This window comes from Colobus angolensis, unplaced genomic scaffold, assembly GCF_000951035.1.
Source record: "Colobus angolensis palliatus isolate OR3802 unplaced genomic scaffold, Cang.pa_1.0 Scaffold8, whole genome shotgun sequence".
NCBI lineage: Eukaryota > Metazoa > Chordata > Mammalia > Primates > Cercopithecidae > Colobus > Colobus angolensis.
In genome coordinates this window covers 12,995,847-13,011,788 of record NW_012121820.1, presented here as the reverse complement: position 1 = coordinate 13,011,788, position 15,942 = coordinate 12,995,847, and positions in this window count along the sequence as shown.

Genomic DNA, 15,942 nt, shown 5'->3' with positions numbered 1-15,942 from the left:
TAACCATCCAGAGTTTTCTGGCCAGTAAGGTGACCCCACCAAGACGGTATAATTTTCCCTCTAAGCAAAGCTCCATGCTTTTTTTTCTTCTTCTTGAGACGGAGTCTCGCTCTATTGCTCAGGCTGGAGTGCAGTGGCGAGATCTCTGCTCACTGCAAGCTCCACCTCCTGGGTTTACACCATTCTCCCGCCTCAGCCTCCCAAGTAGCTGGGACTATAGGCGCCCACCACCACGTCCAGCTAATTTTTTTGTATTTTTAGTAGAGACGGGGTTTCACCGTGTTAGCCAGGATGGTCTCAATCTCCTGACTTCACGATTCTCCAGCCTCTGCCTCCCAAAGTGTTGGGATTACAGGCGTGAGCCACTACGCCCGGCCTCAAAGTTCCATGCTTCAGGTAACTTGGATGGCCTGATGGCAACTTGCTGAAATACTAAATATAGTTTGAGAACAATTCCTGGCCAGTCTGTAACCAGATTTGCCTTGTTCAGGGCTATTTCCCCAGGGAACCTGGCACATGAAGGTTCTCAATGAACAAATATTTGTAGAATGAATGAATGATCCCTGTATTAGTACGTTTTCACACTGCTATAAAAAATACCTGAGACTGGGTAATTTATAAAGGAAAGAGGTTTAATGGACTCATAGTCCGTCATGGCCGGGGAGGCCTCAGGAAACTTACAATCATGGCAGAAGGGGACACAGACACCTTCTTCACTAGGTGACAGGGGAGAGAACAAAGGAGGAACCAGCAGACACTTATCAAACAACTAGATCTCGTGAGAACTCACTCACTATCATGAGAATGTCTTGGGGGAAACCAACCCCACAATCCAATCACCTACCACCAGGTCCCTCCCTTGACACATGGGGATTACAATTTGAGATAAGATTTGGGTGGGGACACAAAGCTAAACCATACCAGCCCCCGTGAAGGGAAACTCCCAATTCTTTACTCCTTCCAGCATGAGCTATTCCCTACATCCAAGGGGATCCCTACTCTGTTAACTCTGCCATGGCCACAGAGAGGCCCACAGGCACATACACACATCATATGGCTGGGTGAGCTTGTGCCAGGACACACAGTCACCAGGAACAGCCCTGAGAGAGTAGGGGCTGCAAGAGCGATAGTGGTATAGCCATTGCTCCCAGTGAAAATTAGAGTGTAAAAGGAAAGATAATTTATCTGCAAAACCACAGAGCCACAGAGAGGTCAATGGAAAAGCTTCTAAGCTTGTTTACAAAAATATGCAATTATGTATTAACTGTCCTGCGATAATTGCACTTAACACTTGCTCTTAATCTACTCACTGTTAACCATTTAGGGTAAGAAAGGATGCTGGCAAGGAGGAAAGAAAGGACAAGGTCATTGATTACACTCTTGCTCTCAGCCCATTGCAGATGGGGTAATCAAGCCTCAGTCTCCACTTCTGAAAAATGGGGAAGATAATTATATCACTAAGCAAAGACTTCTAGTGCAGTGCCAAGCATGGAGTAGCCCATGAGGGTTGGTAATTCAGGTTCTAATCGTAATCATGAACTCTTCTCTATAAACTGTCTCTCAGATGCCTGGTTAAGAGACAGATTCGCAGCAAGTCTCACAGGACCCAGCAACTATTCTTTAGGCAAACTGTACGCTCATCCATCCACCTGAAGCCCCCAGTGGCCCCAGGAGAAAAGGTTCCCAAAATGTGCCAGAGTAGTCTGAGGTGTCCTGAGAAAGAGTCCCTCTGAAATAACAGCTTTAGCTAGCTCTGGTCTGGCAGGATATCAGGTCTTTAAAAAGAAAAATAAAATAACTTCCTCCCTGAGATGAAGCTGTTTTATTTTTTCTATTCCCATTTCCTGGCTCCTCTCCTGGGTCTGCTGTTTGGGGGGTCCATAGGAATTAGCAACACATAGACCAGAAAGAAGCAAGAACTAGAACTTTCTACTGCTTTCTGGGAATCATGATATATCACATCTAAGAACACAGTTTCTAAGCTTCAGTTTCCTCATCTCTAAAACGAGAAAAATGAAAGTAACTTTTTCATAGGGTAATTATGAGGATTAGATGAACTCATGCATGTAAAGCCCTTGACATAGTGTCTGACACTTAATAATCACTCAGTAAACATTTGCTGCGATTATTATTCATAATGCTCACAATGACAAAAAACAATGTGCAAGTAAGGTCTCAGAGAGGTTAAGTAACTTGCCCAAGGTCACACAGCTGGTAAGCAGTGGAGCTGGGATTCGAACCCAGGCAACCAGAGTGCTTTCCTATGCTGCTTCCATTTGTTAGGTAGAAACAGATATTCAGCTTCCCATTACACTCCAGAGACCTGGGCCCAGGCAAGAGATCTGGGAATGGTGGTTTGGGATTTTTCCATGGTCAATAACCAAGAACATACAAATGCTCATGCATAAGGTGATCAGAACCAAGGGAACTTAAGGACCATGTTTTACTGAGTAAAGACTTTCCAAACCCAAATAGTAAGTCTGGACTCAGACCCCAGTCTCTTTTCTTCCAATCAAGTGCTTGCCTCCAAATCACGCTTATGAGATCATTGTTGCGCCACCCAGGTGTGGCAGAGCGCAATTCATGAATGCCACACACTAGCTGAGTAATCTTGAGTGCCTCACCTAGCATCTCTGTACCTCAGTTTCCCTATATGTCGAATAGGGATAAAAAGTAATTTGCTAGGTTATTGCAAGAAATATGTAAAAATGCCAGCAACATTCTAGGAGCTCCATAAAGGTTAGTTTAATCTGGTTTAGGTTTGAGTGGATTACTTTTGTTTGATTTCCTTATCAGGTAACAGAAATCCTCTCCAACATGATTGACTTTTACCTTAAAATCATTATCTTCCCTTTGCAGAGGACTCACCGGCATTGAAGAGAGTGACTCAAGGCTGAGGCTTGCCCCCTCTCAGCCTGCCCTTTCCAATGTTCCCTCTTCTCTTTCTACTTCCCATCTTGCCAGCTCATTTTTCTCACCAGCAAAGACCTTTTTTCTCCAGGCCCACGGCATGAACCCTGCACTTCCGAAGGAAGCAAGCGCTGAATAGATTTAGCAGGTTCTGATAAATGTCACATTTATTTTGGCACCAATGGAGTCACTGCATTTTAATGAAGGCCCCACCTCCACCTCTGCTCCAGATGTTGGCGCTGTTGGGAATACCACATGTTCTGCTGCCACCTCGAAAATGAGGTTCCAGTAAGCAGGTGCTGGAAGGTGATGCGGAGCTAGGTCCTGCCAGCTCCCTCACTGGCAAGGGGACACTGTTTCTGGGTGGCTAGTTCTGCCAGCCAAGATTTTTGTACGCCTATTTTCCAACCTCAGTTTCCTCATCGGAAGAAAGCAGATCATACCCTTTTCACCCTGTAACATCAGGCAGGCCGACGACTGTCCATGGAGATGCTTAGTGGCTGTTTGTTGATTCTTATTGATTCCAAAGATCTAGGCCCCTGGGAATAGGCTGGGAGAGGTTGGCTGGGAGAGCTGAGCTGGCTAAGTGGCAGAAGCTGATGTGGGTGGCTGAGCCAGCAGTTTTCCCATGCCAGAGAGTAAGAGCCACAGATTGGGCCCCTTGTCCAAAGGCCCCACCCAGGAGGGGAATCCTGGCCTGGGAGGGAGGAGGGGCAGGGAGGGCAGGGCCAGATGCATAGACCTTCTTTTCATCCCAGCCTGAAGTAACTGGGGATATGACAAAGGACACATGGATCTGGCTCCCATCATACCCCCACCCTCTCACCCCACCCCCACTGCAGCCAACTTCAAACACCCCAGGGCTGGAGAACTAATGAGGTGATGGACTGGTGTTAGGTGGCAGCTGCTGAGAATCGCTCCCACACACACTGTAAAATAAAATCCACCCTTTCTTTGCATTTTGCTGAGCCTAGGTGTTCTCTGGGTTCCTATTGTCTATGGGTTTTGTGCTCCAAAAGCTTTTTTTTTTTTGTCATAATCATGAACCCAAGCCCACATGAAAACATGGTATAGTCAGGGAAAGAGAGGGGACAGGGTGAGAGGGGCAGGGCTTGTCAGAGAGAGAGGTTGGGAACAATGTCTCACATTTCCATAGGAAACCAGTTGGGTGCCCTAGAAGCAGAACCTGAGAACAGGATTCCAGGGCAAGTAATATATTTAGGAGGTGGTCCCAGGAAGCACCAGTAGGGGACTGGGCAAGTGAGACTGGGAGGGGAAGGTAGTCAGTCGAGGATGCATGGTCAAGAAAGTTACCACCTTGGGTAAGTGAAACTCCAACCTCCTGGAGACCTCTAGGAGCCAGTATAGATGTGCTCCTCCAAGTTATTCCATCTACGAGAAGGAACTGGGGTATTTATTTACCCACTCCCATAACAAGGATCTTAGCCGAAGATCCTCATTAACTCTATAGCACTCCTGACTGACTAACACTCAGACAGAGAGTCACATGTACTGGAACAGAGAATACCAAGGAAGAGACATCAACAGCACCTTCTATACTATGGACTCTATAAAAACAGCCTGGGGAGGTGGCCAGAGCATGAGTCATGATGCCCATTTTAGAAATAAGGCCACTGAGGCTCAGAGAGACAAGGAGCTTGGTCCACTATCATATAGCTAGGTGGCTACTTTAAAATGAAAATTATCTCCCTTCTAAGGTCCAATTTGACCTTTTACCTGAAACTACTCACTGCTCATCCCATCCCAGCAGAAATTACTGTTCCCATATCATCTTGTCTATACTTGAGTTAAGATGTTTGTCATGCTGCACTGTAACGACCCTCTCACCTGTCTGTCTCCTCTGATCAACTATGAGCCTTTTCTCAAGTGCCTAACACATTGCAAGGAATTAGCAAATGCTTGTTTCCTCTCCTTCATGCTCCCTGCAAGCACAGTCCATGAGACAGGTAAGTGCATTATCAAGTTGCATTGAACCACAAAGTAACTCTAGAAATTGTTCTCAGGAGGACAGAGGCAATAGCCAATTCAGAAATGGAATTCCAGGCAGGAGAACTGGTTATGCAAAGGCACAGACATAGGTTTTGAGGGAATCCCCAAGGAACTGTGCATGTGCAAGTGGGCAGTAGTGAGAGATGATGCTGGAGAGTTGAGTGGGAACTAAACCATGAAGGTCTCCAGGCCGAGGAATAGCATTGCCACAGTGCACACAGGGAAGGACTTTTCCAAAAGCTTCAGTAGGTCCAATGAGTCATCAGGACTGTGAGTGGCAGAGGATGCTTCTGCCCAGAACAAAGTCCTCCAAGCTCAGAAGGAGAGATGCAGTGCTAGACTCTTGAGCAGATGATAACCTCACTGAGCTCATTAGGTAGGAAAAGCCAGGTTCAAAACAGTATGCAGTATGTACCACTTTGTGCAAATGGAAAGGAGATGAGAATATATTTGTGTGAGCTTACCTTTGCATAAAGAAACTGTAGCTAGTCACTGAGCTCTGTGGGATTGTCATCTGCTCAAGAGTCTTCCAGCCCAAAGCTGGAAGTTTCTGTGATCATTGATCACTATGTATCTCTATGGTGGACAAACCTCCCCACGCATCACATTCTAGGAGGGAAGGGGAAGAATTAGAACCTTCTCGTGGTTGCTCAAAGCTCGGAAAAGGAATTAAAAACCAATGAAACAGAATCTCTTAAAAAGAGAAGTTGACACTCAGCAGCAGCCTGGGCAGGACTTAAATCACTGAAAAGGAGAGCAAAGGGCTCACATCAGCTTTGTTCCCATACTCTATATCTACAAATTGCAATGTCAAATCAGAAATGCAGGGTGAAAACTATTTATTAACAAAAGGTTAGGTTTACTTCATTTTTCTGATAATTGGGTGATACACATTCATTGCAGAAGATGTGAAATACACAGAAAAACATATCAAAACAAAAAAACACAGGAAATTCCATCTGTAGAATTTCTTCCTTTTGAATCACTATATATATCATATACACTTTCCCTAAAATTGGGATTGTGACATAAACACAGTTTTGTTAGCTTCTTCATTCAATAAGATGTCACAGACATTCTGTCCGTGTCACTAATTACTAATCTATGTTAATTTAAGAAGTTGCTCAATTTCCATCAGATTTCCAAAGCACTATATTTGCTTTGCTCAATCCCCTATTGCTGGACTTTTAGATTATTTCCAGTTTTTTACTATTATCCATGTCAGTGGAGTGAACATTCTTCTACCCACAACTTTTCCTTGGGATAAATTTCTGAAAGCGAGATTACTAGGTCAAAGGCTATGAATATTTTTTAGGCTTATGACATATGCTTCTAAACTCCTTTTCAGAAGATCTCCATCCTTGTGGAACAGATAGTCTAGCCCTGTGCTATTCAATATAGCAGCCACTGGCCACATAGGATGACTTAAATCTAAATTAAATCCAATTAAAAACTCAGTTCCTCAGTCTCCCTAGTTGAATTTCAAGTGCTCAATAGCCACATGTGCTAGTGACAACTATACTAGACAGAGCAGATATAAAACATTTCCACCAGCGTAGAAAGCTCTGTTGGAGAGAGCTGCTGTACACTCAAGAGAGGACAAAAAGGCAATCCACAAAATAAATAAGCACGGTATGTTAGAGGAAGGTGTCTGCTATAGAAACAGATCACAGTAAGGGAGCCAGGGAGTGCTGCGGTGGGGAGGGTTTACCATTTGGATAAGGTAGCCAGGGAAGGTGTCTGCTAAAGTGACATTTTAACAGTGACCCACAAGAAGAAAGGAAGCAAACCATGTAGATTATCTGAAGGAAGGCAGCTCCAGGAAAAGGGAACAGTAAGTCCAAAGGCCCTGAGGTCAGAGTGTGTCTGGCGTGTTCAGGGAAGAGCAAGGAGACTAACACGGCTAGAGTAGCGTGAGAAGGTTAGAAAGACAAAGGCAATGCAGAGATAAGCAATGCAGCCAGAGAGAGGACACTGTGAGATCATGTGAGGCTTATAAAGCCATTGAAAAGACTTTAGCTTTTACTCTGAGTTAGATAGGGAATAATTACAGAGTTTTGAGTAAAAGAATGCTATTATCTGATTGACATTTTTACAAAGTACTTTGTGGCTCAATTGAGAATAGATTGTAGAGTAGACGGAGGACAAAGGAGGAAGCTAGGAGGCCAGAGAGGACAGTGATGTGATAATCCAGGGGAGAGACGTGGGTGGCATGGGTCCTGGTGATGAAGGTGGTTAAAAGTGATTGGATTCCAGATACAGTTTGAAGTGAAGCCCATAGGACTTGCAGGCATGGTTGCAAACAGTGTGAAGTGCTACAGAGAAAAAGCACAGGGATACTGTGTATCAGCAGTGAGTAGAGGCTGCCTTTCTAAAAAGCCACTTTGGGGCCAAAATCTGAGATCCAAGTAGGAGTTAATTTGGTAAAGATTTTACAGATTCCCTGTCTAGTCATCTGCAATCTCCTGACAATGAGAGGAGGGGAGAGAACGGAATGGGGGAGGAAGAGTCTGCCTTCTCCTGGGAAAGGGGAAAACTTTGCTACGAAAAGCTGGAAACAGCCCAAAGAGTCATGTTTTGTTAGATATGTATCTGCAACCCAAACAGCTTTGCTGTTCCGAGCCTGTTTGTCATAGATCAGTTAGTGGGTAGATTGCTTCGGCTGGAAATGGAGAATTAGACAATGCCAGAGAGGATAATGGTGCCCGAACGCTGTCAGGCGCTAATCAGGACTCGGCAATGACTCTGCTGTGCAGATTGAAGTGCGAGCATTTGGAGTTATTACTCAAGGCTTGTCTCTGCAATTAGATGATTGCATAACCTTAATATGATCAATCTTGCCGGATGTGAATTGTGCAGCTGTAACCACAAAATAAGGTGGCATTTCTGTTTTCTTGTTGAACACAAACATTATATATGCGCAAGTCATAATTTTATAACGGTCGTTTTTGGCGAGAAAGAGCTTTGTCAGTCAGAAGATGCAGTTGAGGGGGAAAAAAAAAATATATATATATATATATGCAATAAAAGTGCTTAAAGAGGCGGTCATAATGTCAGGCTTCGCCTTGGGAAATATTGCTTTGCGGGTTTTGCATCTTCTCCTTTTTTCCTTTGTACACATCAATTTTGAGGCCAGGAAGTTGGGAAACTTGGAGCTCATATTGAGCCCTCCCGGGACAACACAGCTTTGCACTCGCACATGCACCACGTTGAGAGTCATAGGGAATCAGCTTGATATTCATCAGCAATTGCACATCACACCCCGTTCATCAAGCCTCATTGTTCAGTGGGGACGTGAGCTACGACTTAGGCTCTTCAGATTCGAGATCCTTGCAGAAATCTTAGCCCGCCCCCCAAGGCCCGGCTTGAGGGACTACAGGGACACAGCCCTCAAATGCCCTCTCCACCTCACAGGCTCAGGGTATGTCGGAAGGGATGAGACGGATGAGGGGATCAATGCTGAGAATGTCAAGATTTCTCTTCTGACTCTGGCCCAATTTGCAAGGGGCACAGAACTCTGAGAAAGGGGAAAAAAAAACCTGGAGGTTAAAAGTTGTTTGGTTATGGGTCGGAGCTTCATCTTGTGAAAGGAGAAAGAGGGAAAGAGACGGAGATGGGGTGGGAAGAAGGGAGCAAGGAGATACATTTAAGAATAGCGCAGTGTGGGCCGGGCGCAGTGGCTCAAGCCTGTAATCCCAGCACTTTGGGAGGCCGAGATGGGCGGATCACGAGGTCAGGAGATCGAGACCATCCTGGCTAACACGATGAAACCTCATCTCTACTAAAAGAACACAAAAAACTAGCCGGGCGAGGTAGCGGGCACCTGTAGTCCCAGCTACTTGGGAGGCTGAGGCAGGAGAATGGCGTAAACCCGGGAGGCGGAGCTTGCAGTGAGCTGAGATCCGGCCACTGCACTCCAGCCTGGGCGGCAGAGCGAGACTCCGTCTCAAAAAAAAAAGAACAGCGCAGTGTGATGGGATGTCCAGAGATGAAACCTGGTGACCAAATGAGTGAATGCCTAAGATTAGGGGTGTGTGTGTGTGTGTGTGTGTGTGTGTGTGTGTGTGTGAAAGGGGGGGGGAGAGAGAGAGAGAGAGAGAGAGAGAGAGAGAGAGAGAGAGTATTTCCAATACATCTGACCAAGATTATAATTTCATGGCTGCAACTAATGACAAAGCCAAGTATCAAAGGCTGTACTTGAGGAGACAGACACTGAGATAGAGATTTGAATACAGGCTCATTGGGGAGTGCTCTTGGGTCCACACGTACAGGGAAAGGCAGTAGTAATGGGCAGAGGGAGAGAGAGACAGCAATGCGGTCACAACAGCGCAGTCTCAGCTGATTCCAAGTGGAGGTCTAAAGCTGGATGATCTTTTAAAGCCATCCAAGTTAGGGTAAGTGGGTCAGGCTGTTATAACCCTACCTTGACCAGTCATTGGATGTGGGCTGACCTGGGAAGGGGTGTGACCTTGGATGCTAGGACTGTCTTCAGTCAGTGCAATTTCTAGAGAGGGCTGACAGCTGAAAGCTATCAGCTGACAACTTCCCCGGCAGCTGGTAGAATCAGTCCTTCGTTCCTGAATGAGGGGTCCGGGCAGTGTAGCAGAGCATCCCCAATAACAAGTAAAGGATTTGAGGGCAAGGAGAACTAAAACTGAGTGGAAGCCAGTGAGTGACCTAAGGTGTGAAAGAATCAAGTGTGGGTCAGGAGGCTGATGTTCAGGCTGGGGGAGCCAATGCACTGCTGGGTTCCAAGCCAGCGGCAGCCTCAGCTTGGGTCCTTTCATTCCAGGCCCCAGTTCCCCGCAACCAACCACCTGTCTCAGACCTTTGCCAAATGGCCAAGGTGAGTGAAAGCAAACATCTAGGAGGCAGGGCCTGAACAGGAGGGACCCCATACAATCATCACCACCATCTGACAGCTCACATTTGCGGTGCACTCAGCATGTTCAGGACTCTGTGCTAAGCACCATAAGGTCACTGCTGTCACTACCAACTTTCAGGACAGGCTTAGGAGGTATAAACCTTCAAAAGGCCCACTGGAGTCACAGACATTGTTGGGATCCCTCACAACCAGTGGGTGCCCAACCTTGTCTCCAACTCACGCTTCTCTCCCGAGCTCCAGGTGCATTTTCCTGAGGGACACCTCTGCTTGGATGTGTGAAGGACTCTCAAACTCCCATGTCCTAAACTGCCCCACTCACCTTCCACCCTCAAACCTGGGCATTCCTCCTGTTCTGTGTTTCAGTAAATGGCACTACCATCCACCTCATTGCACAGGGCAGAACATGTCATCCGTGACTCCAGCTCCCTCTCACACCCCCACCTCCAACATGTCCTGTGAGTTCTACCTCCCTCACAAGTCTAGAATCCAATCACCTCTCTCCACACCCAGCAAGCCTCCCTTCTCTCCAGGAAGCAATTCTCCCCGTGAAATCTTCCTGCCTTCAAACTTATTTGCCTCCTCCAACATCCTCTCTTTGGGCAGCCAGAAGATCTTTCTAAAACATGAGCCAGATCACAACTCTCCTCTATGTAAAACCCTTCTACATCTGCTCCATTGTCTTCAGGATAAAGTCCAAATGCTTTCCCACAGCAAAAGTATCTCTCTGAGACCTCATTTCTAGATATCCTCTCTCCTCGCCCCGCATCCCTCCCTCTTTCCCATGGCCTGTGCGCACACAGGTACTTAGACTCTATCTCGTTGCTGTCCAATCCCGAGGCCATGAGACACACAGAGCAACTGGGCAGGTTGAAATGTGCCTAGTCTAAATCAAACTGTACTGTAAGTGTAAAATGGTCCCTGGATTTTGAACACTCAGTATGAAAACAAAGAATGCAAAATATCTCCACTGGTAATTTTTTACTGATTGCATGTCTAAATGATGATATTTAGACTAATTTATATTCACATTTGATTAATCGATTTCACTTGTTTCTTCTTACTTTTTTAAATGTGTGGACACCAGAAATTTTGTTTTTAGCATGTAGGGACTGGGTTTTTTATTTTTATTTTTTATTTTTGTGGGTACATAGTAGGTGTATGTATTTATGGGGTACATGAGATGTTTTGATACAGGTATGCAACGCATAATAATTATGTCATGGAAAATGCAGTATCTATCCCCTCAAGCATTTGTCCTTGTGTTACAAACAATCTAATTATACTCTTCATTATTTTAAAATGTACAATTAGATTATTGTTGACTATAGTCACTCTGTTGTACTGTCAAATAGTAGGTCTCATTCATTCGTTCAAACTATTTTTTTGTACCATTAATGATCTCCACCTCCCCCTTCAACCTTGCCACTACCCTCCTCCACCTCTGGTAACCATGCTTCTATTCTCTGTCTCCATGGATTCAATTGTTTTGATTTTTAGATCCCACAAGTAAATGAGAACTTGCAATGTTTGTCTTTCTGTCTGCCTGGCCTATTTCACTTAATCAAATGACCTCCAGTTCCACCCTGCTGTTGCGAACGACTGAATCTCATTCTGTTTTATGGCTGAATAGTACTCCATTGTATGGAAGTACCACATTTTCTTTATCTAATTCACCTGTTGATGGACACTCAGGTTGCTTCCAAATCTTGGCTATTGGAACACCAGAAATTTTTTAATGACACATGTGACCCACATTCCATTTCCACTGGATGGTGTGGGAAGAGCATCCTGCCATCCCATCAATACCTAGGAGTTTTCTCAGCTCAGGGAGCAAGAAATTCACCTAAGAATTTAAATTGACCTAAAGTAAATTGTATTTCAGAGCTTTAGCCTCTGTCTTTGTACAGTTAAGAGGTAGCCAGCAATGAGGCCTTCCCTTTTCAAGCACTGGTAAGCCCCGGGCAGACTGAAAGCAGAAGGAACCAAAGAGAGACTACAGAGCTCTGCGTAAAAATGTGAAGGGCTGTCCCGTCTGTGAGCAGGAAAGCTGTGCAGCATGTGCTGGAATGAGGAAAGAGCTAGGCAGTTCTGTCTCTGAGAACTACTAGTCGTTGGTAGATGAGTGTTATGTGGGAGTGGGTGTGGTGTTCATGGGGGTGGGAGTGGGGAATTCAGTGTCCTCAGATCAGGGATACGGGGTTGCCTGAACATGGAGAGTAGCTGGTACTGGACTCCAGAAAGACTTAAAGAGAATGACTTTTTTCTCTTACAAGAAGTAAGGAATAAGCCTGGCATGGTGGCTCATGCCTGTAATCCCAGCACTTTGGGAGGCTGAGGTCAGGAGTTCAAGACCAGTATGGCCAACATGGCGAAACCCCAACTCTACTAAAATTACAAATATTATCTGGGTACAGTGGCTGAGGCAGGAGAATCACTTGAACCCAGGAGATGGAGGTTCCAGCGAGCCGAGAGCGCATCACTGCACTCCAGCCTGGGCAACAGAGCGAAACTCGATCTCAAAAATAAAATATAAATGGCCAGAAGGAAGGAGTAGACCTTAGGAAAGGGAGCAAGCCTCAGAAGCCCCCTCAGAGCACCCTTCTTATAATTGATACACTATTCTTTCTGGAACTCTCTGGACAGTCACACTTTACATAATTTTGAATATTTTATCCTATGTTGCTATTTCTGTCCGGTTCCACCAACACTTCGGTAAAGCCTACCATGCTCTGATAGCCTTGTAGGGTGGGCAGGTGAAAAGGAACACAGGTACAGACAGCAGGAAAGGGAAGAATGTTCTCCTCACCCTGGCGCCTGTGAGAACAGCCCCACATTGATACAGACACAGCCCTCAGACTCCGGGGAGGAGCAGGGGTCCATGGCACAGCCTGGAGCAGCCAGGAGGAGCCCTGAGCAGGGAGCTGCAAATGAATGGGACGCTTGGGAGCAGCTGCTAGGCAAACCTTGGCTTCCTAGTCTACCCTAGAGAAAACTGATCTGGGAAGGGAGACCAGCTCTTACCCCATCCTGCTGCCTCTTCTGCCTGTACTGCCCTTCCTTCCCTTGCTGCCACCTCTCTCACTTGTCTTCAGGACTCAGTTGGGTGAGGTGCTCTTCCTCAACATTTTTCAATAACCACTCCTGACTCCGCTGTCACCGCCTGCCTGCTTGACTCACTTCCTCAACAGCGAGCACCTTGAGGGTAGGAAGCAGATCTTTGTCATTCCAGTGCCCAGCTCAGGCTCTAACACATAGTAGGTCCTCAGCAAACATTTGCTGAGTAAATAAATGATACCAGACAGATATTGGATAAAAGAGGAGCATCCCCCTCTTCACGCCCCTTCTGAGATTCAGCTTGCTCTGGCTCCAGGAAACTTCTGGTTTCCAGCTTGACTGTCTCCAGTTTCAAGAAATATCCCTGATCTATCCAAAGCCCTAGGACAGAAGTCGATGATGGGCATGTGTTTGAAGGCCCTCTGATGAGAGAGTTTTTCCTAATTTTTCTATCATTTAAACAAAGTGGGATCCTGATTGATAGAGGAACCATTTTTACACAGACTGGGAAAAATGGCTTTTAATATCAGTTTTTAAGAAAGAAAGTATAGCCTCTATAAACTGTTAAACTTCACTTTATTGACCATAAATCTGTATTTTGCTCAATGCAAAAGTTTTTCATCTCGTACAGAAAAATGCTGAAACAGCGACAACTGCTGAAAACAAGAAGTTTTCTCTTACGAACAATTTATATGAAAAAGTTATTGAATTTCTGGTTAGGGAGGCCAGGCCAGGCATCTTGCGGCTCCCCCTCAGGGCCAGGCCAGCGGGTGCCAGATGTGACCCATTGCTGATCAATGTCAAGAGAAAATTAACCAATTGAAAGTCTATTAAGTTGTGGGCTCCAGGGATTTCAGAGCCCAGAGCAAAGACGTGTTTCTCCCTGAGGACCTTAAACTGGGGCTTTCTTTGCTCAGCCAGCCTTTCTGCCAAGAAAAGGGAAGAAAGAGATAACACTGAAGAGCCTCTACCAGCTACTAGGTGCTTTCACAAGTATTGTCTTATTTAACCCCAGCAGGTAGGCTTTATCGGCCACATTTTACAAATCAGCAGATGCAAAATTAGAGAGGTTAAGAATTTATTTGAAGCCTCACAGCTTATAAGTTACTAATTACTTTCTCTAAGCCTCAGTTTCCCCATCCATGGAATAAAGCTGGAAGTGCTTAGCCCACGACTGGCACAGAGTAGGTACTCAGGAAATGTTTACTAGCTTCCTAAAATCAGAAAAGTGCAAAGCAGGGTTTTGAAGATAAGTTTGGGTGACTTTAAGACTTATATTCTTTCCCTGCAGAACTTGCCTTTTTATCAGTCTCTCTGAAACCAATCACCTTCAGAAAGTGGTATAATTATATCTCCTATGTACACATGGGACAAAGGAGCAATATTCTATATTTACAAAAAAAGTCAACAAAAGAATGGACACTTTTACAAGGACCTGGCAGGTTCCTTCAAAGTACTTCCTCCTACACCCTCCAGCGCCAGAAATTTCACCATTAGAGCTATACACTCGAGTTAAGGCATTATCTCATATCAAAGTGAAAAGATTATTGGTTGAGTTAATATTTTCTTAAAGTCATCATATCAGAGCTGTTAAGAGTCCCCAGAAATACGCAGTGCAAGAAGAACATACAAGGTACGTCCAGTGAGCCAAGTCCTACTGATTGGTTGTCCTTACCTGGAAGGCTGTGTGGAAAAAGATTCTGAGGTGGAATCTAGGCTCCATGGGGAAAAGTGTGGCATTCTATCAGTAAGGTCTGCTGTAGGTAGGAGAGCAACTTGGCAGAAAGGCTTACGAAAACTCTTTAACTTTCTACTACCTTCCACTCTCTCCTTTCCTCCTGCCACCTTACAGAGATATGGTCCTATTATCCCCAGTTCAATACATTTCAATTTACCTGTAGGACAAAATACACAGCCCTTCATGGCTGCTCCTGCCTCTGTCTCTAGCTTCACCTTCTATCACTCCCTTCATATGTTATACCCCAGCAGCACTGAACTGCTTTAATTTACCCCAAACACTTTGTGTTTTCTTACAGCACCACACTTTTTCAGACCGCTCTACATAGAACAGCTTTTCTCAACCTGCCCAAGTGGCAAACTCCTACTCAGCCCTCAAAACCTAACTCAAGAGTCAACTCTGTGAAGCCTTCCTTTACTCCCCCAGTGGACTTAGGTTCTCCTTCTCCAATGCCCCACTGCCCATTGTATATTCCCAAATAAAGCCTTTGTTTCACTGCTAGACTGTGAGCCTCTTACGGAACAGAGCATCTAATTTTCCTCTGTGCCTTGATCATGCAGGTCAAAACCTAGCACAATAAATATTTGTGTGAATGAATGAATGGATGAAGAAATAATTTTCCCTCCACAATGCATGTGCTTGTTCATCAACCTTTGGAACCACACTGACCTTTCAACTATACACATAATTCTTTGACAAACATTAATGGAGGTATTGCTAGGTACAAGGAGTGATAGAAACAGACACAATTCTTGTCCTCATGGTGCTTGTAGTCTAGTGGGAAAGATAGGTAATATATAGGAAATAGACAGAGATGTAATTACAAAATGAGAAAGATGTAATGAGGATGAACACAGCACTGTGATATAGATCACTTAGCTGGAATGTTGGAGAAGATAATAAGAACAGATTTGCAGGATGGAAAGGAGCCAGCTTTGGAAACTGGGGGAAAGGGATTCCAGGCACACAGAAAAGATGTGCCAAGTTTTCAAGGCAGTAAGAACTTGATGTGACTGACACTGAAAGGATGCCATGGAGGCTGGAGTATAGTGAAGGAAGGGAAGAGGAGCTTGGAATAAGGCTGGAGAGAGAGGCATAGGCCCCATCATGCAAGACCTTATAAAAGTAAGAATTTTGGATTTTATGCTGAGGGAAATCGGGAGCCATGGAAGGGATTTGAATCCCTGGTTCATTTACTCATTCAGTAAACATTGGCTGATGTATGCTGTGTCCAGATGCTGGGCTCAAAGCTGCCTTTGAAGAACTCTCAGGTCAGAGGAGTAGGCACAGGAGAAAGCCATCACTAGAGAACATGGTGGTAAATGCTCATTAAAGCCTATCCTAA